This window comes from Lissotriton helveticus, chromosome 4_1 (assembly GCF_964261635.1).
Source record: "Lissotriton helveticus chromosome 4_1, aLisHel1.1, whole genome shotgun sequence".
Classification (NCBI taxonomy): Eukaryota; Metazoa; Chordata; class Amphibia; order Caudata; family Salamandridae; genus Lissotriton; species Lissotriton helveticus.
In genome coordinates this window covers 1,841,374,932-1,841,402,601 of record NC_136063.1, presented here as the reverse complement: position 1 = coordinate 1,841,402,601, position 27,670 = coordinate 1,841,374,932, and the positions used below count along the sequence as shown (strand labels likewise).

At 41.7% G+C, this 27,670-nt stretch overlaps 1 long non-coding RNA gene across 2 annotated transcripts in view; it reads right to left on the bottom strand.

Moving 5' to 3' along the window:
• The window catches only part of LOC144827702 (uncharacterized), a 397,821-nt gene that overhangs the window by 147,818 nt on the left and 222,333 nt on the right, over nt 1–27,670 (bottom strand). The window contains exon 4 of one of the 2 annotated variants that reach the window (XR_013610315.1): nt 6,420–6,802. The exons of the other annotated variant lie outside the window; for it this stretch is intronic. This is a non-coding gene — a long non-coding RNA (uncharacterized LOC144827702). Of the gene's footprint in view, nt 1–6,419; nt 6,803–27,670 lie in introns of those variants that run through there. 2 annotated transcript variants of the gene reach the window in all.

The window sequence follows — 27,670 nt, the reverse complement described above, 5'->3', positions numbered from 1 at the left end:
GATAACAAACAATACAATTCATAACAAGAATTTTTAAACATTATACAAAATATTTACAAAATTACACATCCTCCCCACACTTTGGCCAATGCAAACATACCTCACTCATACACCCCACATATACCACAAAATACGGAAAGACCCTTTGTCAATTCCTGATTGTTTATACAAATGGATGAGATTGTTTTTCTTACTCCAGAATCCTATTCCAACAAAATGTAAATTGGATACAAATCCCTATTTACTAGACTCAGTATATCTTATTTATTTTGATTGACAGTGGGCCCGGTCAGGTCGACGCTTTTCGAACCCCGAATGCGGGGTTCTCGTCAGGACCAACAACTTCTACAAAGCAAAATCAAAAAACACACATACTAATTTAAAAACAGCTCCTGTAACAGCTTTGAATAGCTCTGACTTGCACCGCAAACCGGCAGACAAAACCGTACCTTATTGATATGAAACAGTCGAGTTGGGTGGACAACAGATCACGATTTACACACTGGACGGAAGACATAACAAAAACTTATGTCACAAGGGTAGTGTGGAGTATCTTTCAGAATTCACCGTAATGCTAAATTGTCCTGCACTCACCTATTTAATCTTTTTGGGGTGGCCATGTGCTCTTGTAAGAGGAAGGAGAGTTTGTGTGTCACTTACACGACTCAATTGATGTAATTGCAAATAAAGTTCCCCAACTGGGGACTTACCACGACTCTGCGTAGCTCGTAACTTTTTAACCAGGATGGACTTTCAATGTTCCCTTGTGTGAACAAGACAGGATACTCAGTAGCTATTCCGCACCAGAAAACGTCAGTAAATCTGGGCGGCGATGGGATCTGCTTACCTTCGTTCCTCTGCACGGCTTGTGACTTTTCATCTAGGGAGGGTCTTCAATATATCCCTGTGTAGACAAATCGGGATATTTAGTAGCTGTACCGCACCAGGAAGCGTGAGTAAATCTGGTTGGAGAGGATTCCTGCTTACCTTCTATACAAACAAACGTTTCCTATTCACAGTCACCCTGCAATCTCCTATGGGAGTGGTCCTACTTCTCTTTTGACAAAACTCCTACGGGTGAACTATCACTTGATCGGGATAGCCGAGGAGACCTTGCTTCGTAATCTAAATGGTCCGTTTACACCAATACGATGCTTTCCAGGGAATAAAGCTTTATTGACACATCTCCTCGAATACAATCACACAGATCAGTCGCCTGGATTCCACACACCGACATTCACTGTGGTGTGCATTCTGATCCTTGTGGTCCCAGTCTATCTTAAGACGGCTTTTACCGTCTGGCCATCCATGTATTGTGTTCTTATGTTTTGCATATACTAGTGATGCAGTTTTTGGGCCATAGGTAGATCGGTTATGAGCAAATATTTCCCATTCAATGTCTGAAAGAACTTTTGTTCATCGCACCTCTCCTTGTTTCACGGATTTCCTTTAAACATTTCAGAGATCTCGTTCAGTCCGTTGGTCGCTGTGTTGTATTTCATTATAAGAAATGCTTCCCGTTGACTGAGTTTTCCCTCTGTGTCACCTCCCCTTGGATCTTTGTCAATCTTGGAAATGGTCCATCGAAGGTCCTCCTCTTTATGATTTTTTAGCAGCCAATGTTGTACCAATAGTGCGTTAGGTGTTTCCTTCCTTATTCTTGATTTGTGCTGAGTAATCCGCTGTCTTGCCTCCTGGGTGTTCTTTCCTATATATAGTTTCGGGCATGGACATGTAATCCCATAAATTACATTCTTTGTCTGGCAGTTTGTAAAAGTTTCATGTTTCCAGTGAATTCCATTAAACGAGAACACCGTTCCTTCCTTTGTTTGTTCACAGAAAGAACAGTTACCACATTTGTGGTGCCCCAACACTGGAGGTAGTCCCATCATGCCTCTTAATGTTGGTTTAGAAGCGGTGGGCAACGCTGCCCTCACAATGTGGTTGGCTACACTTTTTTCTTTTTTAAAAGCAAAGAGTGGTGGTTCCTTGAAATCAGTGTGTAGATCCTTAATCAAATGCCAATTCTGCATCACCATCTTGCGTAACTGATTTGCGTTAGGGCCAAAGGTTGTGACACATACAATTCTCTTTTGTTCCACTCGTGATTTGTTTTGTAATAGTGTCTCCCTTGGGACCCACCATTGCTCTCCTTAAAGAGTTCTTTAGCAATTTCTTCGGGTATCCTCTTTCCAACAATCGCTCTACCAGCCCATTTGCATGGATAAAATATTCCTCTTTGTTGGAGCAATTTCTCCTTATTCTAAGGAATTGCCCGAATGGCACATTTTGTTTAAGGCTTTCGGGTGATGACTTGAAAAATGGAGTGCTTTATTTCGGTCTGTTGGTTTACGAACAATGTTGTACCTAGAGTCTCCTCCACTGCATACACTTTTACATCTAAGAAGGTGATACTTCTATTGGAAGAATTGAAGCTAAATTTAATGTCTTCCGTCCTCTGGTTGATCCATGTCACAAATTCATTTAGTTTTTCTTGTGTTCCTGACCAAATCATAAACACATCATCGATGTACCTCATATACTTCGTGATGTGTGCAGCATATGGTTTATTGTTATAAATGAATTTACTTTCGTATAAGCCCATGAATAATACTGCCAGTTCCGGTGCAAAGGGGCAGCCCATGGCCACCCCTTTGGACTGGTAGAAAAATTCGGTGTAAAACCGAAAGTAATTTCTTTGCAACGCAAATTTGGCTAATTGGATTATGAAGTTTGTCGGAACTCTAGTTGGACGTTCCCCTTGTTCCAAATAGAATGTTAAGGTCTCCAATGCCTGTTCCTGGGGTATCTGTGTGTATATTGAGACTACGTCCATAGTCACTAATAATTGGTTTTTCTCATCAAATTGCACTGATGTTATTTGATTAAGGAAAGCTGTCGTATCTTTTAAACTAGCTGGAATTACCTCAATGAACGGTTTTAGAAAGAAATCAATGTATTTTGACACCGGTTCTATCAATGGCGCACACCCCGAGACTATCGGGCGGCCTGGAGGATCTATTTCGTCCTTATGCATTTTAGGGAGGACATAAAACATTGGTATCCATGGATTCTTATTCTGGAGAAAACTAAATTCTTTAGGTCCAAGGATCCCTAAGTGATGTCCCTCCTGGAGAATGTTGAACAGTTCTCTTTTCAATTCCTCAGTAGGATTTTTACTGATCTTTTTGTAACAGCTTGGATCATCAAGTTGGCGTCTATCTTCCTTTTTGTATCTGTTAATATCCCAGAGTACTACCGCCCCTCCTTTATCCGCCTGTTTTATAACTAATGATTTGTCATTTTTTAATGAGAAAATTGCCTCTTTCTCGTCTTTGGTGATATTCAAATTGACATAATGTTTTCGATTTTCGAGAGCTGTTATTCCTGAAAGTATTGCTCTTTCAAACTTAATCACCTCCTTGGGAGTCTTAAACACAGGTGGGCAGAAGGATGACTTTTTATGGAGTCCTGTAACCTCCATCAAAGTTTGTTCCGGTGTATCTGCAAAAAAGGTCTTCAGACGAATTTTTCGACAAAATTCCAACAGTTCCAACTTCATTTTTACAAAATCGGTCGGCCTTACTGCGACATAAGACAATCCTTTCTGCAGGATCGCTGTTTCTGACGCTGTTAAAATTCGATCCGACAGGTTAAACAATGGTGATAGTTCTAACTCCTGTAGTACTGGCGTCTGGTTCTCATTTCCCATGGTTGGTAATTTGAGCGACTACGTCCCCTTGTTCTTTGTTGGCCTCTGGCTAAAAAAGGCTGGGGAATTTGTTGTTGGTTATGCTGATTTCCTCTGTAATTCTGGTTACCCCTTGTTTCACTTGAATCTGTCTCCCCTCCTGACGAGGAAGATGTGTCGGAGAAAGTCAGAAATTTGTTCCTCGAACGACCTTGATTACCCTGAAAGAACCGTCGTTGTGCTGGTCTCGAATAAAAGTCTTGTTGTAAATACGAGTAGACCGCCTCCAGTGAAAAATTCTTTGTATCCTGGTCAAATTTATTTCCTTTCTGGGTCACCATATAATCCTTAAATTCTAGTATTTCTTTCTCTATTTTTTCTAGCAATCCTTTTGCGTCAGCAATTAATTGATTGTTTTGAATTTCCGTTTCTAAGGCCGAGATCTCCGCTAGCTCTTTCAAGGAAAGTCTATGGGCTGTCTCAACAGTAAGGACCATCAGGTCCCTACTGCACTTGGTCTCTATGCCACTAAACCCTTTCTTACATTCCGGGTCGTCAACAAATACCATAGGAGTATTTTGAATTTGCAACCCAGTTGGTATCGTGCCAGCTCTCAGATGTTGAAGTAAAAAATGACTGTGCAAATCGGTTTTAATCTGTTTTTTTCTTAACCTGATCAATTTATCAGATTCATTTTGAGTCTTAGCTGTAAGACTTAAGGTAGCTCAAGTGAAAACCGGTTGTGCACTGATTAATTTTTGGATGTGATCCTCGCTGTACAAGAATGTGACTTTCTCAGACATACTATACAAAATACTTTAGACAATTGACAAAGACAAGACTTACAAACATGCACCTCACCCAAAGAAACCAATTACTTTCTTGTTTTCCTGACTGTGGAAGGTACAATTCTACCTCTATAGACCTCGTGAACCAGTGTCCGCACTATAACTAGAAAAACAACACAGGGTCTAGGCTCTGACCCAGTAAGTCTAAGCCAAATATCATAAGAAAACAACACAATTGCCAATACTGGACTTAACTCTATATTTTTTGTTTTGACCTTTATGAATAAAACATACCGGCCCGTTTTTTTTATTACGTCACTAGTTTATTTATTCATTTATTTCACTAGTGGAACTTTTTTATTTTTTAGACATCTCACAAATTTTTTGTGCATGTATATACAGATAACAAACAATACAATTCATAACAAGAATTTTTAAACATTATACAAAATATTTACAAAATTACAACACATCCTCCCCACACTTTGGCCAATGCAAACATACCTCACTCATACACCCCACATATACCACAAAATACGGAAAGACCCTTTGTCAATTCCCGATTGTTTATACAAATGGATGAGATTGTTTTTCTTACTCCAGAATCCTATTCCAACAAAATGTAAATTGGATACAAATCCCTATTTACTAGACTCAGTATATCTTATTTATTTTGATTGACAGTGGGCCCGGTCAGGTCGACGCTTTTCGAACCCCGAATGCGGGGTTCTCGTCAGGACCAACAACTTCTACAAAGCAAAAACAAAAAACACACATACTAATTTAAAAACAGCTCCTGTAACAGCTTTGAATAGCTCTGACTTGCACCGCAAACCGGCAGACAAAACCGTACCTTATTGATATGAAACAGTCGAGTTGGGTGGACAACAGATCACGATATACACACTGGACGGAAGACATAACAAAAACTTATGTCACAAGGGTAGTGTGGAGTATCTTTCAGAATTCACCGTAATGCTAAATTGTCCTGCACTCACCTATTTAATCTTTTTGGGGTGGCCATGTGCTCTTGTAAGAGGAAGGAGAGTTTGTGTGTCACTTACACGACTCAATTGATGTAATTGCAAATAAAGTTCCCCAACTGGGGACTTACCACGACTCTGCGTAGCTCGTAACTTTTTAACCAGGATGGACTTTCAATGTTCCCTTGTGTGAACAAGACAGGATACTCAGTAGCTATTCCGCACCAGAAAACGTCAGTAAATCTGGGCGGCGATGGGATCTGCTTACCTTCGTTCCTCTGCACGGCTTGTGACTTTTCATCTAGGGAGGGTCTTCAATATATCCCTGTGTAGACAAATCGGGATATTTAGTAGCTGTACCGCACCAGGAAGCGTGAGTAAATCTGGTTGGAGAGGATTCCTGCTTACCTTCTATACAAACAAACGTTTCCTATTCACAGTCACCCTGCAATCTCCTATGGGAGTGGTCCTACTTCTCTTTTGACAAAACTCCTACGGGTGAACTATCACGTGATCGGGATAGCCGAGGAGACCTTGCTTCGTAATCTAAACGGTCCGTTTACACCAATACGATGCTTTCCAGGGAATAAAGCTTTATTGACACATCTCCTCGAATTCAATCACACAGATCAGTCGCCTGGATTCCACACACCGACATTCACTGTGGTGTGCATTCTTGTCCTTGTGGTCCCAGTCTATCTTAAGACTGCTTTTACGGTCTGGCCATCCATTTATTGTGTTCTTATGTTTTGCATATACTAGTGATGCGGTTTTTGGGCCATGGGTAGATCGGTTATGAGCAAATATTTCCAGCTCTCCAGTCCTTACCCTGTTCTTTGGCTAGCTGGATTGATTCCTTCAGTACACGGTAAAGCCTCCCTACCATTTCGTTACACTAAGGATGGTAGAGAGAGCAATGATTGTGTTTGATCCCTTTATTGGCCAAAAACTCCTCCATCGCTTTTGACACAAGCTGAACACCATTGTCCGTCAAATACATTCTGGAAGTCCTTCCCTGCAAAAAATGTCTTGCGTCACTTTGCGTCACTTTGACCTGACGCCCTCTTGAGAACATGTCAACTAGCGCAATCACATAGAATTGTCCTGCTTTACTGGAAACATGCCCAAAGAGGTCTCAGGCTACCTCTTGCCAACAATGTGTGGGTGCTTCTCGTATGACCATGGGTTGTCTTACAAATTGATTGTACCTCGGCACTCTAAGATTTATATTCATGAATTTTGCAGTCTAGGTCAATATGTGTATATCAGATGATGGCCAATGCTAAGTACTCATGTAACAAGAGATCACTCATGCATGAAACAACGTCATAATAATTACCCTAGGAAGAGAAAAGAGAACATCATGAAATTTAAGCATTAGTTTTTGTCTATTTAATGTTATTTCAATTCCAAATTTTGTAATACCAAACATCAAAAAGCAGAAAATGTTTTGTGTCTTCATCACAGCAGTTAGATGTTTCAGAGAATGTCTCCGACAAGCTGTACTATATCTGTACAATTGCCATGTTATTGGTTGTCACCCCACCTTTTTCAATCTTATCTCTACTAACTTGACTTCTCAAACTTCCAAATGATGTAAATGAGAAATGCGTAGTTATGCATAAGTGGGTATTAACAAAATAATTATGTTGGTAGCACATTTCCACTTGGATTGTGAATATATATAAATCTCACTACATACAAATAACCAGCACGATGGTTGCGGCTTTTTATACATATTCCAGACTGAGGCCACTTAAATAGTTCTTCTACAACATGCACATATTGAAGGACCCGGCATATCTAACACTTTTATATGGCATACAATTGCACCTACTCAATGACATGCCCATTGCCCCTTTCCTTTTAGTTATGCTTTATCGGGAAACTATAAAGCTAAAATTATAGCAGACTGGAACAGTGCATATCCGTCTGCTTTTCCAACCGAGATGGGTCTGTGACAGAAAATCTTTGTGAACCCCTTTTCCTTTTATTTTGATCATAATACTGCACAAATATTGTATATTGCCTTTTCCTACTTTAGCGCATAAAAAATTGCAGCAAATATGATCATTATGACCTTTTCTTAAAGAGGTTCATTATGTAGTCTTTCTTCACTGATTTCTTTGACGTTGGCGTTGTCACAGTAACTTGAACAGTCCTCTTTCTGTGTTCATTCACTAAACAATATAAAAAGTGAAAACGGAGCAAAACATGGCCTCCCCTGCCCACATTGAAGGTTTGCCTCGGACACGAGACACTATGGTTTTTTTCCCGCAAGTAAGTGAGATATATAACGTAATTCTTAGATTTATGAGCCATTAGATCAATGTTTTTTATCTGAGAGCCATACCCTTATTTTCCTTCGTTCTTATTTTATATTCTAGGGACATACTCAAGTCCTTGACTGCTGCATGGAATACCATTTCCATGTAAGTCAGTGCTGTTTTATAAAATAACTTCTCTTTAAAGCACGTTTTCTAGCCTCAGACACACAGCGCGTATTTATACATTGCGTTTCTATGTTTTCTTGATTTTTAGGCATATTTGCCGACAATTGAAGAACCGGTAGGATTTCCTTACCTATTTTTAACTTGAGATCTCACATTAATCTCTAACAAACGTAACTAGTTGCTTACAATAGTATTTTTTAAGCATGGGCGTAAAATCCGTTCCGCTCGTGGATTTTGCGGATTTTCGGCAAATTCGCAATCCGCGAACTCTCGCGAACTTGCCGAAAATTCGTAAATCCGTGCGAAGCGGATTTTTTGCTTGGTCGCACTTGCCAACTAGAATATTATACAATTTCGCTGGAGTAAACACTTGCGAACACGTAGATGCGGCGTGAAGCGACAATCTCGCAATTGCGAGATTGCAAAATTTGCAATTTCTCTCAAGAAATCCACCAGCAGGCAGCATAAACCTTGAAAATTATGATTTTTATCAGAATAACTCCTCAGGTTGACATTTGCCTGCACTTTTTTTTTGCAAGGAGTCCATTTTGGGGGTGGGGGGTTAGGAGGAAGGAAGTGCCCCACAGTCTCCAACTTCCTGTTCCTGTCCAGCAGGCTCCTCCCAGTGCTTTCTTCATGTGCTGGTCACTTTGATTTTGATCTTGGCCTGGAAGGATTACTTTTTGTGGATGCTGCTGGATATTTGGATTTTTGCAAAACTGAAAGCACTCAGCAGGTGCAAAAGTTCAATCTTATCATTAGTAACCATTCCCTGTAGTGCTTCCTGAGGGGCCCCTTCAGAGTTCAGTTGCCTACTTGCAACTATTCTATGACCCTGCTCTGACCCTCACAGCAGGCTCAGAGAATAGCTACAAGGATACAACAAAGGTCCCGTTAAAAAAATTACACTGCAACAGAAAGCAATTACAGATAAGGAAGCAGGTGCCAGCCTGGAAGTTCAAATTCAGTGACACATTAATCAGCCCCTAATTCATTCATGTCAGTTGAGGCAGGGCAGGTGTGCGTTTCCCCCCATAATCTACAGTGATGAGCTAGAGGGTGGCATGGGTGAGCCAGAGGGTGGGATGGGTGAGCCAGAGGGTGGCAGTGGTAAGACAGAGGGTGGCAGTGGTGAAACAGAGGGTGCTGTGATGAACCAGACGTAGAAACAACATGGTCGCGACCGTTGCTACCCGACAAGTAAGTTCGCGTTTGCGAACTGGTAAAAAACCCTTGCGAAATGGCAGAAACACTTGCAAACACAAAAAAAAAGGAATCCGCAAAATTCGCGAGAGTTCGCGGATTTTGCGGATTGCGAATCCGTAAATACGCAATTTCGCAGATTGCCAATTCGCAAAATCCGCCCATGCTTAGTATTTTTGAAGAACAGGAGTATATAATATTTCGGCTTCGTCCCTTTTTCAACGTATGCACGTGTCACCATTAAAATCGTTGAGCACTTAGACCTAATTCAGTCCAATAATATTATTTTACAATTTACATTAAAGCTCTTTTTGAATTAGAAAGTGTTTAGTTAGTAAGCATGGGTAGCGTTATATTCCAGAATCTCCAAATATGTAATTTTGTTTCATGTGCCGAATTATTTGAAACAAATTACTCTCCGTTTTTAAACTGCATCCTTGAAATCTATAAGAGTTGCCAAATGAGCTATGACTTTTGTTACATATAGTTTTCTACCTGACAGAGACTATTGATTATTGGGACTTACCCCACTGGTTTTGAGAAGTCAAATGGGGTGGGGCCGGATATATTTACTTGCCAGGTACACGCCTTTTATTTACACAATTTTTATTCGGGATTTGATTGCTTTTCAAGATATGTATAATTACTCCCATCGCATAAACAATCCATAAATGATGGGACCATTTCAAAACCGCTATGATAGAACCAATACCTAGAGATAAAATGAGGCCTTTACCCATTATGGTGAAATATTTAAAAAAAAAACTCTTCTTTTTAATAATATGTTACAGGGTGTCACGACAGACAATATTAAACCACATTATACATTTTATGGCACCCAACATTTCCTTTTTTTTTTATTTATTGAAAATACATGAGTCAGTAGGTTCAAATCCATGTCATACAAACAATATGCGTTGCGAGCTTTCAAATTCACACAAAAGAAAAAAAAAACAATGTTAACAGGCATATACATTGGCCTATACAAAAAGAAAAAATACCAATGTTACAAATCATGGAATATGAGACTGCAGCCATAATGAACAGTGGTCGAGGGACCAGACTGTTCCCACATTTTACATTTCCAAATCCAAATATTGCGAGACTGTGCACCAGATTTTCCGACCAAGCTTCTTTTTACCATGACCTTTGAAGGCATATAAGCTATGCTCCATATTGTATACAGAAAAGAACCGTGCCCTCCAGCCCTCAAATGTGGGCGGGTCTTGTTGAAGCCAATGAGAAGCTATGCTTAATCTAAATACAGCTGTGGCTAGAAATATTAGAAAAGCCTCTTGCTTTGATATTCCTACCGCACCAGATCCCATCTCCACCCCTAGGAGAATCTGAATAGCAGATAGTTGCGTAGGGACACCAAAAATCTCTGTTAAAAATTTCTCCAGCTGCGTCAATAATCTAACTAAAGATGGGCATGCAAAATAAATATGTACATCATCTGCAGAAGGATATCCACCGCGGAAACATTTCCCTATTTGGTCCCCAGTCCATTTTGAAACTTTATCTGGGGTATAGTACAGATTAAAGACTGATTTAAAATGTTGGGCAGACAGTTTAGCGGACAAAAATAATTGAATAGCCAAATCAATAGAAACCTCTAAACATATATCCTGTCGCCCCAATTTAATCCCCCATTTACGATTTTGTTCGTCCAAATCATTAGCCTGAGTACTTAGCATAAGACCATATAGCGTGCCTATCCTTGCTGATTTACTATTTGCTTCTACCAAGGGATTGGATTGGATAGTACCACACATATTCAACAAATAATGCCTAATTTGTAGGTACTTAAAAAAATTCTCCCTATGCAGCTGATAGTGTTCCCTGAGTTGAGCGAATGATTTTAGGCCCATTTCCGAATACAAATCTCCCACCAGCCTTATTCCTTTTAATCTCCAGTTGTGGACCCCACGATCCCAAAAAGCAGATGGAAAGAATGTTGTGGCTACCAATGGTGTATACCAAGAGATTTTCTCAAACCCATACATATTCCTGATTACTTTCCACACTTTATAAGCAGCCCCCAAAACCTTAAATCTAGTGCGCTTGTAGTAGCTCCAATCTAAATGTAAAAACAAGCAGTTTTTAGTTTTCACTCCCAATAACATCTGGTATATAGAGGGGCACTCCGCAATATCGAGAGGGCCAGCCCTTGTAAGCGATATATTCATACCTTGGATCATACAAGCATAATAATACAGAGTAAAATCCGGTACAGACTAGCCCCCTGACAGTCTCGGTAATACCATATATTGCATAGCCCAACGGGCCTCACCCCTAGACCACATGAATCGCATACAAATAGATTGCAGCTGTGCCAAGCTCGCCTTTGGAATTTCTAAGGGCCTGCATCTAAAAAAATACAGCATTTTAGGCAGTATCATCATTTTTAATAAATTACATCTCCCTACAAGGGAGAGATTCAGGCATTCAGCCCGGTCTAGCTGTCTCCTTACCCCCATCAAGAGAGCATCCCAGTTTGATTTAACCAAGGCAGTTGTGGAGACCCTGAGCTTAACACCCAAATAAGTAACCTCTTGACAAGCCCTTGGGTCAGAATACGTCGGCATATTGGCACATAGTAACTGAGTTTTAGCCGTATTCAGCTTATAGCCGGAAACTGCCCCAAATTCTATAGCCAAGTGCTCAATCTCCTGCATCGCTGTGGTTGGTCTAGGCGTGACAACAGCAACGTCATCTGCATAGGCGAGGATCTTAAACTGATAATTCTGTATGTTTATTGGTTGAATCCTGGTGCTAGATTCCAACATTTTTAAAAACGGATCAATATATAATGAAAAAAGCCATGGGGAGCACGGGCACCCTTGCCTAGTGCTCCGTTGTATATGAACTACCTCCGACTCGAGTCCCATGGTGCAAATACGGGCAACGTTTTGACGATATAATGTCCACACCGAGGTGATAAACTCTGGACCAAAACCATCCCATAAAAAGCACCATGAGACTCGGTCGAAAGCCTTCTCGGCATCCAATAAAATTAGACACAGCGCCTCCCGAGTTATATTAACATAGTCAAAGAGTGTTATTACCCGACTTACATGATTTGTCTTCCCCGGTGCGGGATAAAACCATGCTGTGTGGTGGAGACTAGTGGGGTAATAACTGAAGCCAGCCTGGTAGCCAATATTTTTTAATAGATCTTCCCATCCGCATTTAATAGCGAAATGGGCCGATATGAGCGGGTACATTTGCAGGTTTGTCTTTTTTGTGAAACACGACTATGCATGCTTCATCCCAAGACTTGGGGGCAGCCCCTTTCTGAGCCGCTCTAATTGTTGCTAACATATATAGCTTCAATACAGTAAAAACATTTTTATACATTTACAGAGGTAGTTTGTCTGGGCCTGCCGCCTGGCCCGCAGCCAACCCATTCACTGCTACTTCTAATTTCTCTAACGTAATTGGAGCATCCAAGCTTTCTGCCTTGTCCAAAGAAAGATCTGACGCACAGTATTGATGGAGGAGAATGCCCGCCCTGTCCTCATCATAATCATCTCCATGATATAGTGAATCATAGAACTGTTTAAACACCTCTAGGATACCACTTTCACTCTCAATGGAATAACCATTCGAATCCAAGATATTATCAATTTGTTGAGCTGCCTCTCTCACTCTAAGTTTTTGGGCGAGGCACTTGCCACTTGCCTCCCCATACTCATAGTGCAGTTGCCGTTTGATAAAAAAAATGTTTGCAGTTTCCTGAGACCAGTTAAGATTTAACCTTGCTTTAAGCCATGCCACCGCCTTTGTAAGAGCAGTTATATCATTCCCTGTGTGAATACCCTGCATGAGCGACTCCTCTGCCTTTATAAGCTCCCGGTATAGCTCTTGGAATTTTGCTGCCTGCTTTTTTTGATTATACAGTTCCACACTCAGGGCTTCACCTCTGAAGGCGGCCTTGAAGGTATCCCAAACGCAGCCTACATTAGTACTCCCACGATTTATGCTAAAGAAGGTGGTAATCCATTCCTTCATATGGTCCACAAATTGCTGATCTAGGAATAATTTACGATCAAAAGAAAACCCCCTAGGCCTGCTGACTGTTACAATACCAGTTATCGAGAGTACTACTGGCCCATGATCTAATGTGATTCTTGGATATACCTGAATAGATGCCTGATTCAGTAACAATTGTGGAGCAAAAAAATAATCGAGTCTCACTAGCTTTTGATGAGGGAATGAGAAAAAGGTATATCCAGTCTCCGCCCCCCTAAGAGAGGCCCAAACATCTACCAGCCCATGCGCATATAATAATGATTGCAGAGCTTTGAAGACACGTGGTTTCCTACCACTGTAAATCGCTTTCTCATTACATAGAATATTAGGTGCCAGATTTATATTTAAGTCACTGCACAGGATCAAAGGTGTTAGCAGCTTCGTCTATGTTGGACCCATATACTGCACAAATCGTGATTTTATAACACCTATGAAACATTCCACGATTACCCACCTACCCAACCCATCCCATCAGTTAAAATTCTACCGGTATTTCCTATATGTTTTTTGACCAGGATTGCAACACCTCTAGACGTACAAGAATATTTAGTGCAGGCTAATAGATTGAACCCCAACTCTTCTAGCAGTTTCCTTTTTGACCAAACTCTATGGGTCTCCTGGAGACACATTACATCACAGAGGAGCAGTCGTAATTCCTGTGCCACCCGCCGTCTTTTATCGAAAGAGATCAAACCCCTGACATTCAACGTGCCTATCCTGATACCCTTAACCACCATCAAATTGTGCGTGGGTTCCCTCTGCTAGCCGCACACACTGAATTGGACAAACAGAAAGCTCGCACACCAAACTCATTTCCATACTGTACTCATGTATTATTTTCTTTTTTTCTACCCACACCCCCCCACCACCTCACCCACATTAACCCCCGAACCCCACCCCTCCCCACCCACACAGCCCCACCACCCAAGCTGAGGCTTAAGGACCATGTCCTCTACGATGCAGAAGTGATATGTGCGATGCCCCGCCTTGGCTCCCCTGCCCCCCAAACCATCTCTCTCCCATGTCATCCTTGCTGAAGTTCAGTTTTTCATTTCCTTCCCCTCTCTTTATTTTATATTACATACAAGATGTCAATTACCCATATTAACAATCATAGGGGTAGCTCGCGGGCTTCTCCCGCATGTACCCAGTGACCAAGAATCATCACTAAAGAATAGACAATCAATCAACTAAGAAAAAAATTAAAAAAATAAAAATCCTGAGAGAAAGAAAATCTCAGTAAGTAAAAGAAAAAAGGATTCAGTACCCATCCCTAGAAAAGCAAAGTATTGAATCTACATTCGCTATACAATGATATGCTAGAGAACAGATGTTAACTTTTCTACCCCTTGTCCATATCATTTAGATAGTCCTGTGCAGCGATCCCCGATGTAAAATATCTAGTTTGTCCCTTAAAGATGATTTTTAATTTTGCCGGGTTGAGAAGGAAAACCCGAGCCCCTTTTGCTTGTAAGGGTGCAATTAACTTCCGGAGTTGCCATCGTTCATGAACCGTTGCTGGACAAAAATCAGGGCGTACAAAAAACTCACACCCCATTCCAACCCGTTTTTTCACAGGTCGTGCCAAGTCATAAATCGCCTCTCGCAACAAATAGGTATTAAGGCACATTAAAATGCCCTAGGGTATGCATTTTGATCAGCTTGTCTCTCACTCCTTTGCTGCCGCACAGCAAATGGAAACCTGTGCGCCCCGTATCACCTTGGTTTCCCAACTCCAGTCCTTAAGTTCAGGAAAGGCTTCCTTAAAGAGCTGAACGATAAATTTCCTTGGGTCTGCCCCTTCTTTTGACTCAGCTACACCTAAGACGCACAGATTATTCCGTCGCGAAAGGGTTTTCTAGATCCGTAAGCTTTCAATCCGCATCACTTTTGGACTTTTGCAAGATCTCAATGGCTGATTGCTGCTTCACAAGGCAGTCCTCGGCTGAGGAAACTCGTTCTTCAACTTCTACCACCCGAGTTGAGACCTCCGCACAAGTCTTTACCAGACGCCGCACTGTATTTTGGAGTTTCCTCACAGCCCCTTGTGTACGCAGCCCCTCTGCCTTAGTTTCTGCCCGATGAGCCATAATACTCTTATAGATTATGCCAAGAGTGATAGAATCCTCCTCAAGATCATCGTCCAAGTTCAGTTGAGCAAACGGTAGGCGCTGCTCATGTAGTGGCCCCTCTCCAATTTCCATCAACTTCCTCACTGTCTCATGGGGAAAGGATTGTTCCAGATCATCTCCTTCCTCTTCCTCTGGAGCGTCCCCCCAATCTCCTGGGTTACTGAAACTATCATCATCGTTCTCCTTATCAGAGGCCATTGTCAGATCAGACATGGAATAGAACTTGCCCTCGGACCCAGCATATTCCACGTCACTGCCCTTGTCCATTGCTGATAAGATAAGGTCTGAACTCGACCCTGCCGGAGGGCCACTATCGCCTGTGGTTGCTGCTACAGAGACTGCTGACTCATCAGTCGCTAAGATGTTTACATTGCGTAGTAGGCTTACTGAGGCTGTCACCTCTGGAACGTCTCCTATGACAAGGATCATTTCATCATTAGCCGGCCCAGTTAGAGCCCCAGGAGCAGCCTGCTCCGTACTCACTGCCTCTGAGTCAGTTTTCGCTTTCATTCCCTGTCTTTGATTAAAGAATGCTGGAACAGTCCGCTGCTTCACTGCAGTGTCATGTTTCTGCCGTATAGCCTGTAAATTAAGGGCTGTAACTGCCTCCTGTTGTGACTTGGTGCCGCCAGCCACGTTCTGAGTACCCCCAATTTTTTGCGGTGTTGTGGTTGAATTACTATTGCTGTTGCTGTTAAGGCTACCTTTACTGCCTTTGCTACCACCAGTATCTCCACTTCTGGGTGTGGCAGTGTGCCCCGCATTCTCCGTATCGCCACTGTGGCCCGGGGCTGTACCGCCTCCCTCCATCCCCGTACCTGCAGCTGTGTTTGCCAAAATGCCCCGACGGGCCCTTGCACCACCTCTGCCCTTCGGCGCCATTCGGGTTAGCTCACTGCTCCGAGGTCCAACTGCAGCTCAGTGTTCCAGCTCGAAACACCTCAGACACCTCACACGCCTACGCTCCTCACTGCCGTGAGCTCGCTGTGAGCCGATACTCGATCCTGCAGTCCCAATCTGCCACAGGTGAGAGAGGTAGAAAAACCATTTTCCCGCTGCTGCCGCAGCCGCTGCTCCGTAAGCGCTGCTCCGTAAACGCTGCTCCGCAACCAGCGACGGCGTCTCGCTGAACAACACACCTCGTAGTCGGCCTCAGCTACAGCCTTCAGACCGGCGTGGGGACGTCGATAGTAAAATACCGCATCCACAGGGCACCGCGGCCTCCAACTCCGGTACTTTACCGCTGCATTACCACTTCTTGCAACCACCTGCTCTCAGAACAATTCACACTCCAGTCAAGGGGTTAGGGGGAACCTTGGAGAGCTGTGCACACACCACCTCACACGGCCACTGCTGAGGCCGCCATCTTGCCTCCTCTCACCGCACCCCACATTTCCTAAGGGGGTAGACAAACTACTCACTGACTATCAGGTACTACCCTTACTTGTTTGTCAAAATTACATATATCGCAGAGATAACCATTTAGTGTGAGTTCACAATCATGACATGTTTATTCTTATCTCTCAGATCTTAAACTACAGATCAGTACAAAACCAGAAAATACCCACATGGCCCATTATCATGTCAATTTCCAAAATATACGCAAGAGTGAGGTAGATATGTTTTTGCTATAACACCTACTGCACTCTTTTAGCATGTCCACCTATGCACGGGTGTTAATATTCTCAAAATTCTATTTTTTCTTCTACTCTTGTTTTTCTAAAAAAACTCTTCCCCTTAGATACTATTACACAATGGGTTAGGCCTATGGTCCTGTTATGATGTTTCTTGCTTCCTGAGTTTTATAAGAGAACATCACTGCATGTAAATTTTTCATGTTTTACATCTCCCTAGATGGAAAAATGCTGAATTAATTATGCATGTTGTACCTAACGGCTGTCTTTTGACCATCACGACCTGGAAGGCCCTAGGACAAGGACCCCCAACATGGCCATCACTTTTTGCCTTTTCGTAGTGCTTTAACAGTAGTGTGAATAATGCAAACACCGCGTCTTATGTATTACATGCATTGTTGACATCCTATGTACTATCATTGGATCTCGTGGAGCATAATGCCCAGAGCTTTTTGATGTTTGGTATTACAAAGTTTGGAGTTGAAATAACATTAAATAGACCAAAACTAATGCTTAAATCTCATGATGTTCTCTTTTCTCTTCCTAGAGTAATTATCATGACTTTTTTTTCATGCATTAGTGATCTCTTGTTACATGAGTACTTAGCATTGGCCATCTGATGGATACATATTGACCTAGACTGCAAATTGCATGAATATAAATCTTAGAGTGCCGAGGTACAATCGGTTTGTTAGACACTGAACATCAGGTATTTTTACCTGTTGACTTGACATCCTTGGTAGTGGGATGCCTTTATTACCTTGAGTGGCACCGTAATCTCTGCATACCCTAAATTGAAAATATAACTCTTTGTACTCTTTTGAGAATTTGATGTGCGACTTGTCGTAACCACCACTACCATTTTATGTCATTGCATGACCATGGGTTGCACCCTAGTTTTGTACATCTTATAAGAGGCATTGCACTCTATACAATCTCTTATCATTCGATCCACAAGACTATCGATACCAGGCCACCAGAAGTGTAAACTAACCCTTTCCTTTGTTTTGGAGATTTCCTGGTCTCCTTGGTGAGCTAAATGGACATTTTTCTCTCTAACTGATGATGGGGAAACGAGTCTAGTGCCCCTCCAGAGCAAGCCTTCGCTCACGAAAAGCTCATATCTGACATTCCAGAACTTTCTGACACTATCACTCAGGGTATTGATACCTGACCAACCCACGGACACCAGCCTGCATACTTCATGCATATCCACATCACTCTTCATAGCTTCCTTTCATGCTGCCTCGAAAATTACTCCCTCCACAATTTCGCACACATTGGATAGAGAGGGAAACCCCTCCACTAAAATGGCCATCGCATCATCACATCGTCTCATCATCAGGTTGATGCAGCAGTCATCCTGGATAAGTCGAATCCCTAAGATCAACGGGACTGTAACAAAGCAGTGGCTGAAGAGGGCTGATACAAAACCCTCAAAACAAAGGGTGAAAAGAAATGTACAGATCTCCCTGCATGCCGAGTTACATAACTAGCATAACTAATGACCAGCAAATGCTGAGCTGATGATTAACAAACGAGTGGAGCCAAGCTCTTCTCTTTATACTTTTTGGAATAACATGAGCTCTGGCAGATAGCTAACGCTGTCCCCCAATAGACCTGAAAGGGAACTGCACCTGGCTATGTTTAAAGAAGCCTTTGTCATTATCCAAAGAGTGCTCGCTCACTTACTTTTCCAGAAAGGATACACTTGTACTAAAGTGTTCTTGTTGTAGAAAAAGTGGGCATTCAGCAAGCGATCTGTGTAACAAAACCAGGGCTCTTGAAGATTCAGTGCTCACAGTTTCCATTTCATTTGAAAGAGTAAAGAGGCTCACGAACAATCCCGCAGCGTTCTCTTACAATAGGTCTTCCAAAAAGGTGCTGCATCGGTATATAGTGTCCAACTAAGGGTGTGTTTAGCTGAGCAGCCATTGATGTTGCTTATGTGACAAAGGAGATGCTGTAAAATTGATAAATCATGAGGTAAGAGAGCTGTTTATTTATTGAGGCTGGTTCCACTCCTTCCTTATATAGTGAGCATCACATTTTATGTCAACGTATGTTTAATTATTCTCCACAATAAAAGTAAATAAACAAAACAAAGAACAACATGGATCAGACGTAAAGAAAACGGAACTCAATAAAATAAATCTAGACAGCTCAACATTGATGTGAAGCTTCACTGAAATCTCTTACATGCCTTCTCATTTCAGAGAATGAGAGCGCATGTCACTACTAATCTATGGGTTCCCCCATTGTCAAAACTATTTCCAAATGAAAGTTTAACTTGCACGTGCAAATAGACTTTTTAAGAGTGCAAAACTAATTTTGTTGTTTTAAAAATTGGTTTCTCACTTATAAAAGTATTTACTCAAACACACATGGTAATTGAGTTGGTATTACGGGGCAAGAATTTATCCGATTGAGCCAAGCAAGACAGAGCTTAAATATATGACAAACCGTCCAAAACCTGTGCAGAGGTTAAAAACCGCACATGAGATTATTTCACAAATGTTTTCCAGATAACGCCTTCAAACCTGCAACAGTTTAAGGTTTCTGTATGTGCTCGCGGAAATTTTTGGTGAATTCCATTTTGCATGCAAGAATATACACATGAAGGGCATCCTTCCCACCAACGAAAGAGATTTACTCCTACCTTTGACTTGAGAAAAAATGTGCCCTTTTTAAGAGTGGCAAGGGGTCGGAGATGATGATATTCGAGAACACACACAAATTTGTATATACCCACCCATGTTTAAATCACTTGCATTTTCGTACTGCCGGAACATCACTTCCTTGACGTTCCGGAGGCTCAATGTGCAACTGGCATACTTATAAGGCCACTTAAAGCCAAGTTACATGGTTTTTCATGGCCCTATAAATATGTGCCCCTCTCATGTATAAAACTGCCTGAAAGGGGCATTCCATGGGTGTTGCTGGGGGCGAACCCAGCAACATCCATGGCTTTTTAACACTGCCCCAGATTTATGAGAAATTATAAGTCTGACTCGTCGCCAAAAACATACGGGAGTCTTAAGGGAGGTACAACCAGCAGAAATATCTTTATTTTTACTCGTATTTCCTCTTTCTAAGTGTGCTGCAATATGCAGCACACATGGAAAGAGCAAAAAGCCTCTTGTGATTGTTTTTGTTCAGGAAGGTTTCTCTTCCTGCACAAAAATACGCAGGCACCCTTGCACCATGGTGCAGAGATGCCTGCGTTGGCCCCCAGCAGCCCATCCTGCGCCCGCGTAGGGGAAAAGGACAGAAATGCGCTGTAGCTAATAGATACAGCGCATTCCTGCCCTTTTCATTTGCCATAGGGCAGCACAGCAGTAAGGTCTGCTGCACTGCTCTATGGCAAAAAACCGATAAATGAGACCATGAGTGTTCCCAAATTACTGGCGTTCAATCCTAACTACCACTACACATCCTTTCTTTTAGATTTGCTCACCTGAAAATCATCAAATAAGTAAAATCCTTTTTACAGATGCAAAACCAAATTTCAAACATAGATTACATTATTTTACGCTCTAATTAACGCATCTTTATGCATGTGCTAAGGCCCAGTGTTTCATGCAAAGATTATGACATTAAGCCCTGGGTTAGGTTCAGGAACATCCAGTGAATGCTGTGATTCAGAGGGCTCAGATTCAGGGACATCCTGTGATTCATTGCCTTCCATAAGTTTTCTGCTAATTAGCTCCAATATTTATACCCTCAGTGAATTAATTTTGAGAATTATTCATAGAACTTCAGCAAAGCCCTAAGTGAAACACAGGTACGTAATTTGCAGGTGCAAATGGCAGCTCTTGGTCCATAGAATCAGAGCTGCAATTACTTATGTTCACAGACGGAAGACACATCTGCAGAAAATTGTCCAGTTACCAGTCGTGGTTTTTGAAAGAGTTGAGGTGAAAAAAGGTGTTTCCAGGGGAGTGCCAGAGTTACAATGTTCCTCTGAGGGAATGTCAGAATGCATACAGAATTATCATGTGACATAATTATTGTGTCCTAACCTTCCTTAACAAAACATCGTCCTGATGGCTGTAGGCATTCCATTGTTAATTCCAATAAGGCTGTATTTTTGTAGTTGACATTTAGGACACAATATTTATATCAGACAATATTCTAACAATGAAGATCTACTACCATATCAGTAAGTGTTGAGTAAACATTGGAAGGTTTTGGAAACACTCACACAGTGCTCAAGTATACGTTGGGTGGATCTATATTCCCAGGGGGGATACAGCTCTGCCCAATTATTATTGGCCTGGAGTTGCTGCACCTAGATATATTTGGTGCAGGGAACTCGGGACCCAATGTTACTGGGCTTGCTCTCATGAGTTGGGAAACCCTTTAGGTTTTTAAAAGAACCTTCACTCACTCACTAGTTGGTGGCATGTTTCTTCATAGGGTTCTCACCCAAGATGCCTAGCGCATCTGGGTGTGTTACGATGCCTGAATTATAGTGGGCCAGCTTCTTTGCAGAGCTCGGAGGATCAAAGAGGTAGCATACAAGTGTGACACATGGATGAATGTGTGATTACAGGGTCTTCCCCCCTCTGAGTATCCAAATCAAAAAGAAATACCACACTTTAAATATTCACACAGAGTCATAAGGAAAATCGTAAGTTACAAACTATCATACCTGTACTGGATGTCTTAGTGCGCATGTGGGTACTGACTAGGGGCGACCTGTTAGTATCAGGGACATCTTGGTCCTGAAGAAAGCCATTCTGACCCTGTGAGCACCTTTGCAGATGGCTGAAACATGTGGGCCTAGGATGTGGTAGAATCATCACTATCGTCACATCCACCAAAGTTTTTAATCTTACCTAAGGTTCCCATTATTAAATATTACCATGACTGGTGGGCAACCTTGAGGTAATTTTATCCTTTTAATCCTTGTAAAACCCCAAAAAACCTGCTCTGCTGCAATTCAGGCATCTTAGCACACCCAGATGAATGTTATTGCAGCCTAGGAAACAGTTACAGAAATATTTCAAGCAATGTTTTTGACAGTATTCAACTGTCACCTGGCAGACTGATGGCTCCCCTACAGTGAGTTATGAAGTTCTACCAGGATAGGGACAATGGGCCTTGGGTGTGAGGAGGAGCTGGGCTCCCCTTGTCATGATAGCCGGGGGCTGTGTCCAGGCCCTTAGTGTAATTCAAAGTGGCCTCTCGTATCACAGGGTTTCAGCAAGCTTACATCCATGCAGTCTTCCAATCCTTGCGAAACACTTATTCAGCAAGTCTTTACAAGTTTGAAATTGCTCCACCTTGCATACATGAGACACATTTTTTAGGTTGATAATTAAATGAGGGCCAATTTTATTTTGATGCCCTGGCCTATTTTCTATCCCAGCCAGACCGTGCATTGGAGGATTGGACCTGCTCTCGCTATTGTACCCAGGATAAATAAGTGGACTCCAAGGGTAATAAGTCTGACCTGCTGTTAATGTTTCAAGGACACATCAAGCTACAAGAGGCCTTTTCCTGCAGCTGCTCAGCTGATCAGTTGGTGTTTGGCCTCTGTGAGTGCCTCCCCAAAGGACCTTGTGGGCTTTAGGCGTGTACTGCCATGGTGAATTTGGGCTTAAAGGACTAAAGTCAGAAGCTAAAGTCTTTTACGCGGTCGAACTTGCTAGTGTCGCTGACCTAAGCTTCATAGCAGTCAGCATCAAATTGTGCCTAGGGACCATTGACTATCATTGGCAGTTTGTATTTCTTGGCACTAGTCCTACTTCAAACAAGAAAAATCCAAGTCTCCTGTTCCCCATATTGCATTTTTTCCATTCTTGTTTGTTACTTACTAAATTGTACTCAATCTTTTAATTTGTCATGGCATTTTTTTTGCTTTGCATTTAGCTTTAATTCTTGTCTAAGTACTGCATAAATGCATTTAAATTAAGCCTGTCTGCTCTGAGCCATAGCTACCAGGAGTTTAAACTCAGGTTGTTTTGCAGATGCTAATGGGGTCTGCACCACATTTACATTTTCCAGCACTTTTTGACAGCACTTTGTATCAACCATTGGTCCCACACACAAACCTTTCAGTGGTGGGGTAAATACACAATTCTAGGAGAGAGTCTAGAGTAACAACACAAAATAATATTGAGCTGCTGCCAAGGCAACGGATGAGCGTCAAAACATCACCTAGTCCTCACCCAGTAGCTGAAGCCACTCGGGCAATGAGTTGCTGTGAACTCTTCCAGATAGCTGTTCCACAGGTACCTCGACCTATGCCACTGATTATTATCTTGGATACACAGGAATCACCTTTTAACTTCACCCACCCTACCAGATTCCACTCCTGCCTGTGCTGCAGCTAGAGAGTGTGCTGCAGTTAGAGAGTCTGCTGCAGCTATGAAGTGTGCTGCAGCTAGGAAGGAGCTAAGGAAAATAGGAAGGGTAAGGCGATCAGATAATCAAGCAAAGCCAGTTGATATCTACCGCTGAAAGAAAAGGGAATATGAAGCTCTGGTGATGAAGAAGAAGCGGGCTTTATCTGAGTTGAATTGGGATGTGATGATTAGGGCACTTCAGAAAAAGGATATGAGAAAATTCTGAAAATTGGTCCAGAAGGGATGTGGCATGGCTGTGCCTCCAGCAAGATGCCTGGTGTCAGAAGCAAACTGGGTACCCTTCTTAACTAATACTTATAAGCCAAGTAAGAAAGTGGTGTAGAAGGACTAGCCAACTGTGGGTGCTGAGGCCTGGTAGTCATTCTGTATTCAATCCATAGACAAGTTGATAACTTCCTTAAATTTAACAAAGGGGGCGGGACCAGATAACCTGCCAACAATTACAATTAAGTCAAATCACTTGTGCTGGGCAGGATTCTCTGCCAAAGTGTTTATTCACATAACTAAGACTGGGATAATCCCTCCAAGTTGGAAGGGGGCAATAATGAAACATGTACATAAAAAAGGTGATAAGGACGACCCAGGGAATTACTGGTTAATAAGTCTGTTGGATTTAGGTGTAAAACTGTACTGCAAAGTAATATTAAAGGCTTTAAAGAACTGGATAGAGCAGGGAAGCTTCAAAGCTGGGCACTCTACAATAGACCATTGTTTCAGTATATGGGCCTATGGGAAGAAGGCAAAAGAAACAACAGGGAATTTATTCTGTTGCTTTGTTGATTTCAGCTCAACATTTGATTCAGTCGATAGTAGAATACTTTGGGCAAAATTAATATGACTGGGTATTCCCAATTGCCTAATAGCAATTCTGCAGGAATTGCATACACAGAACTGGGCCCAAGTAGAACTTGACTTAGACGGGCCCTCTCTGAAACATTCCATTGGGAAATGGATTAAGGAAGGGCTGTGTCCTGGCTCCTACATTGTTCTAACAGTACAAAAGGACTGTCACTGGTCTGTACAACTAATACGGGCAAAGAAAAATGTGACTGACTCTGTCTCTACCTGTAAAGTGTGTACAACAAAAAGGAAATGAATCCCATCAGCCCACCCATATAGCAGAGCTTCATCATCTGGGATACAACCAAAGATGGTCCGGTTAGGGAGCCACACACCTGTTGGAATTATGTGCTTCTCCAAACCCAAGGAACCACCAGTGATAGATCATACCAAAAGTCAAATCAGTTTGGAATGGTGTGGGATGTTAAATTGCAGTGAGAAAAAATGTGTGCAAAAAGAATCAAAAAGTAAGATGTAAAATTGGCTACCATGATTTAAGGAAAACTTTCTTAGGGAAAATCATGGTGTCAAAATTAAAATGAGTGTGAGACAGTTTGACACAATTACTGTCTATTAAGGATGGTATTTGGTCAACATGTTTCAGCCATTGTAGGAAAGTTAAGCCTACCGGGCTTTCGTCAGGACCTCTTGAACACTACTGCAATTAAGCTTGACCTAAGCTTAGTGAAAAAAGCAAAAATTAACACAAATTATTGATACAAACATCCTACCGTACATTGGATTTTCCAGACGGGGAATGTCTGTTTCATAAAGTATTTAGGATTCTTTCCCAAAAATGCTTGGGAGAAAGCCTCACCTCATCCTGGCCACTGCTCAGGGTTGGAGGCCCCGCTCTCTCCGTCGGTACCCCTGGACTAATCCTGAGCCGAGGGGGAGGTTCTACATTGTTCTCCCTATTTTTAGCTGACATACCAAGAGAGCTGGCAGCAACTCATTCGTTTTCCCCAAAAATGGGAGGAAGACATGTGTCGTGTCTACTCTCTGCAGATGATTTGGCAGTTCTGGACATGAACCAAGTAGGCCTGTAGAGGAAGTTAACAATGTTTAATCATTATTGCGAGGCTAATAAATTGAAGATAAACATTGGCAAAACAAAGATAATCATATTTGAGAAAAAAAAGTAAACTGTATAAAGGGCAGTTAGGCAATAGTAGTGTAGAGGTTGTGTCCTCGTACAAGTACCTGGGCATAACATTTACCAGTCAGCTGAGTTGGACCTTATATAAGCAATCGGTGGAGTTGAGGGCATTATCCACGACAGGGGAACTTGTCCGCTTTAAAAAGACTTATGGTGGCCCCTCCTGGTCTCCCCTTTTAACTGCTTACAACACAATGGTCCCCACGCAATGCCTCTATGGGGCTGAGTTGTTAGCCATTAGTACGGGGGGAAGCTAGGAGAGGTGTGAAAGCAAATGTCTGAAAAGATTGTTGGCACTCCCCAGATGTGCAGTGTCCCAGGCAATAAGATTAGAAGCAAAATTGCAAGCCTGGTCCTTCTTAACCTATACATCAAACCTGCGTTTTTGGGATACATTTTTGGTCCAAAATACTCAGACGATATCAGCCTGCTGTGCCACTGAAATAGAAAGAAGTGAATTACAGTGGGAAAAGAAGGTAACGAAAAGATTGGAAGACATTGCAGGAACTTTAAAACTAGAATTAAAAATAGCTGAAGCCTCACTTTCCAATGCAGAATTAAAAACAGCCTGTAAAATAGAATATAGATTGGCGGACCGCAAAATACATAGTAGATTCATGGGAAAAAATATGAATGTTATTCTGTACTTATCTGCATTCCCAGATGCCCGATTACAATTACTACTACTAAAGTTCCGGGCTGCAATAAATGTTCATTATGTAGGAGCTGAGAAATTGGAAGCCCTTTTAGATCAAGATAATAACTGCACATGTAGACTGCCGTCTCATAATTTCAATGTTTATATTTTAATTGATTGTTGCCATTTTTATATGCTTCTTCGCTTCATTTTAAAACTTTTTAAAGAAATATAATATATATTGTCTAAATGATGCACTAGCTACATTACTTGAACAATGTTTGGATTAGTGTTTTATAATGTAAATAGCAGGAGTTTGAGGTTTTTAGCTGAAGTATGATGAATTGGTATTTATACGGTGTAATCTATATATATAAAAACGAATGTATGTCTGTCTGTCTGTTTGCATTACTACACCATCCATCCGATCGCCCTGAAACTTTGGGAAGTTGTTGAGTACACTCCCGCAAAGGTTTCTGGCATATGCATTACCACACCATTCATCCGATTGCCATGAAACTTTGGGAAGTTGTTGAGTACACTCCCGCGGAGGTTTCTGGCATACATTTTTTTTTAAAGTATCGGCCCCCCAGAGCCCTCATAATCTTTTGAATACTGATGTACGCACCAGACGGAAAAACAACACATTGTGTATCCACAAGCACTCCAATAAATAAATAGAGTTAAAACACTATTCATCTGATTACCATGAAACTTTGGGAAGTTGTTGAGTACACTTCCACGAAGGTTTCTGCCGTACACATTTTTAAAATGTCGGCCCCCCCAGGGCTCTCATATCCTTTCTAATACTGATGTACGCACAAGACGGAAAAACAAAAAATCGTGTATCCACAAGCACATAGAATTAAAACACCATTCATCCGATCTCCAGGAAACTTTTGGGAAGTTGCTGAGTACACTTCCGCAAATGTTTCTGGCATGAAATGTTTTTAAATATCGGCCCCCCAGGGCCCTCATAATCTTTCGAATACTGATGTACGCACCAGACGGAAAAACAAAAAATCGTCTATCCACAAGCACTCGAATAAATAAATAGATTTAAAACGACACTTTGAAATGTTTTCCATATTAAAATGAATAAGTTTCAATAAAAATGACACAATGCAAATTGAATGTTATCATGATGAGTTTCCTTGAATTTCCTTTCTTCGGAGATCGCAGCAACGCGCGACGGGTAAGCTAGGTATATGTAAAATGTCATTGCTTTTAAGGAATGTATGTTTTAGTTACGGTGTCTACACATTAATAAAGAATGAACTGAGCTGCCTTCCTCATTCATAATGTTGAAACTTCATTACACACCCTAGCTCTTGCTGGATTCTGCTAGACCAGTCTGGCCATCACCAGTGCTCTGTTCCCAATCTTCATTCCCCTATTGGCTTCTCATTATCTAAACCCTTAATGTACCATTCACGCGGAGCCCGAGTATGCAGACTCAATCGTAAAAAAGGAACTAAAAACAACCTTCCTAGCTTATAAAAGGGAGGCTCGTGGGAGAACAATTAGGGAACAACCCACTTTAGTATCTTATCAGCAATTAAATCATAGAACTGGTTTTCAGGTATATTTAACCGAAGTGACTAGAATTTCCCATCGTTTTGTACTGACACGCTTAAGGCTAGGGATTGTTCACCATCTTGTGGCCTTCCGGACAATGAAAAAAAGTTCTAGTTCTGTATACCCATGTGATAATATATCCAATCAAAGTTGTTGCCACTTT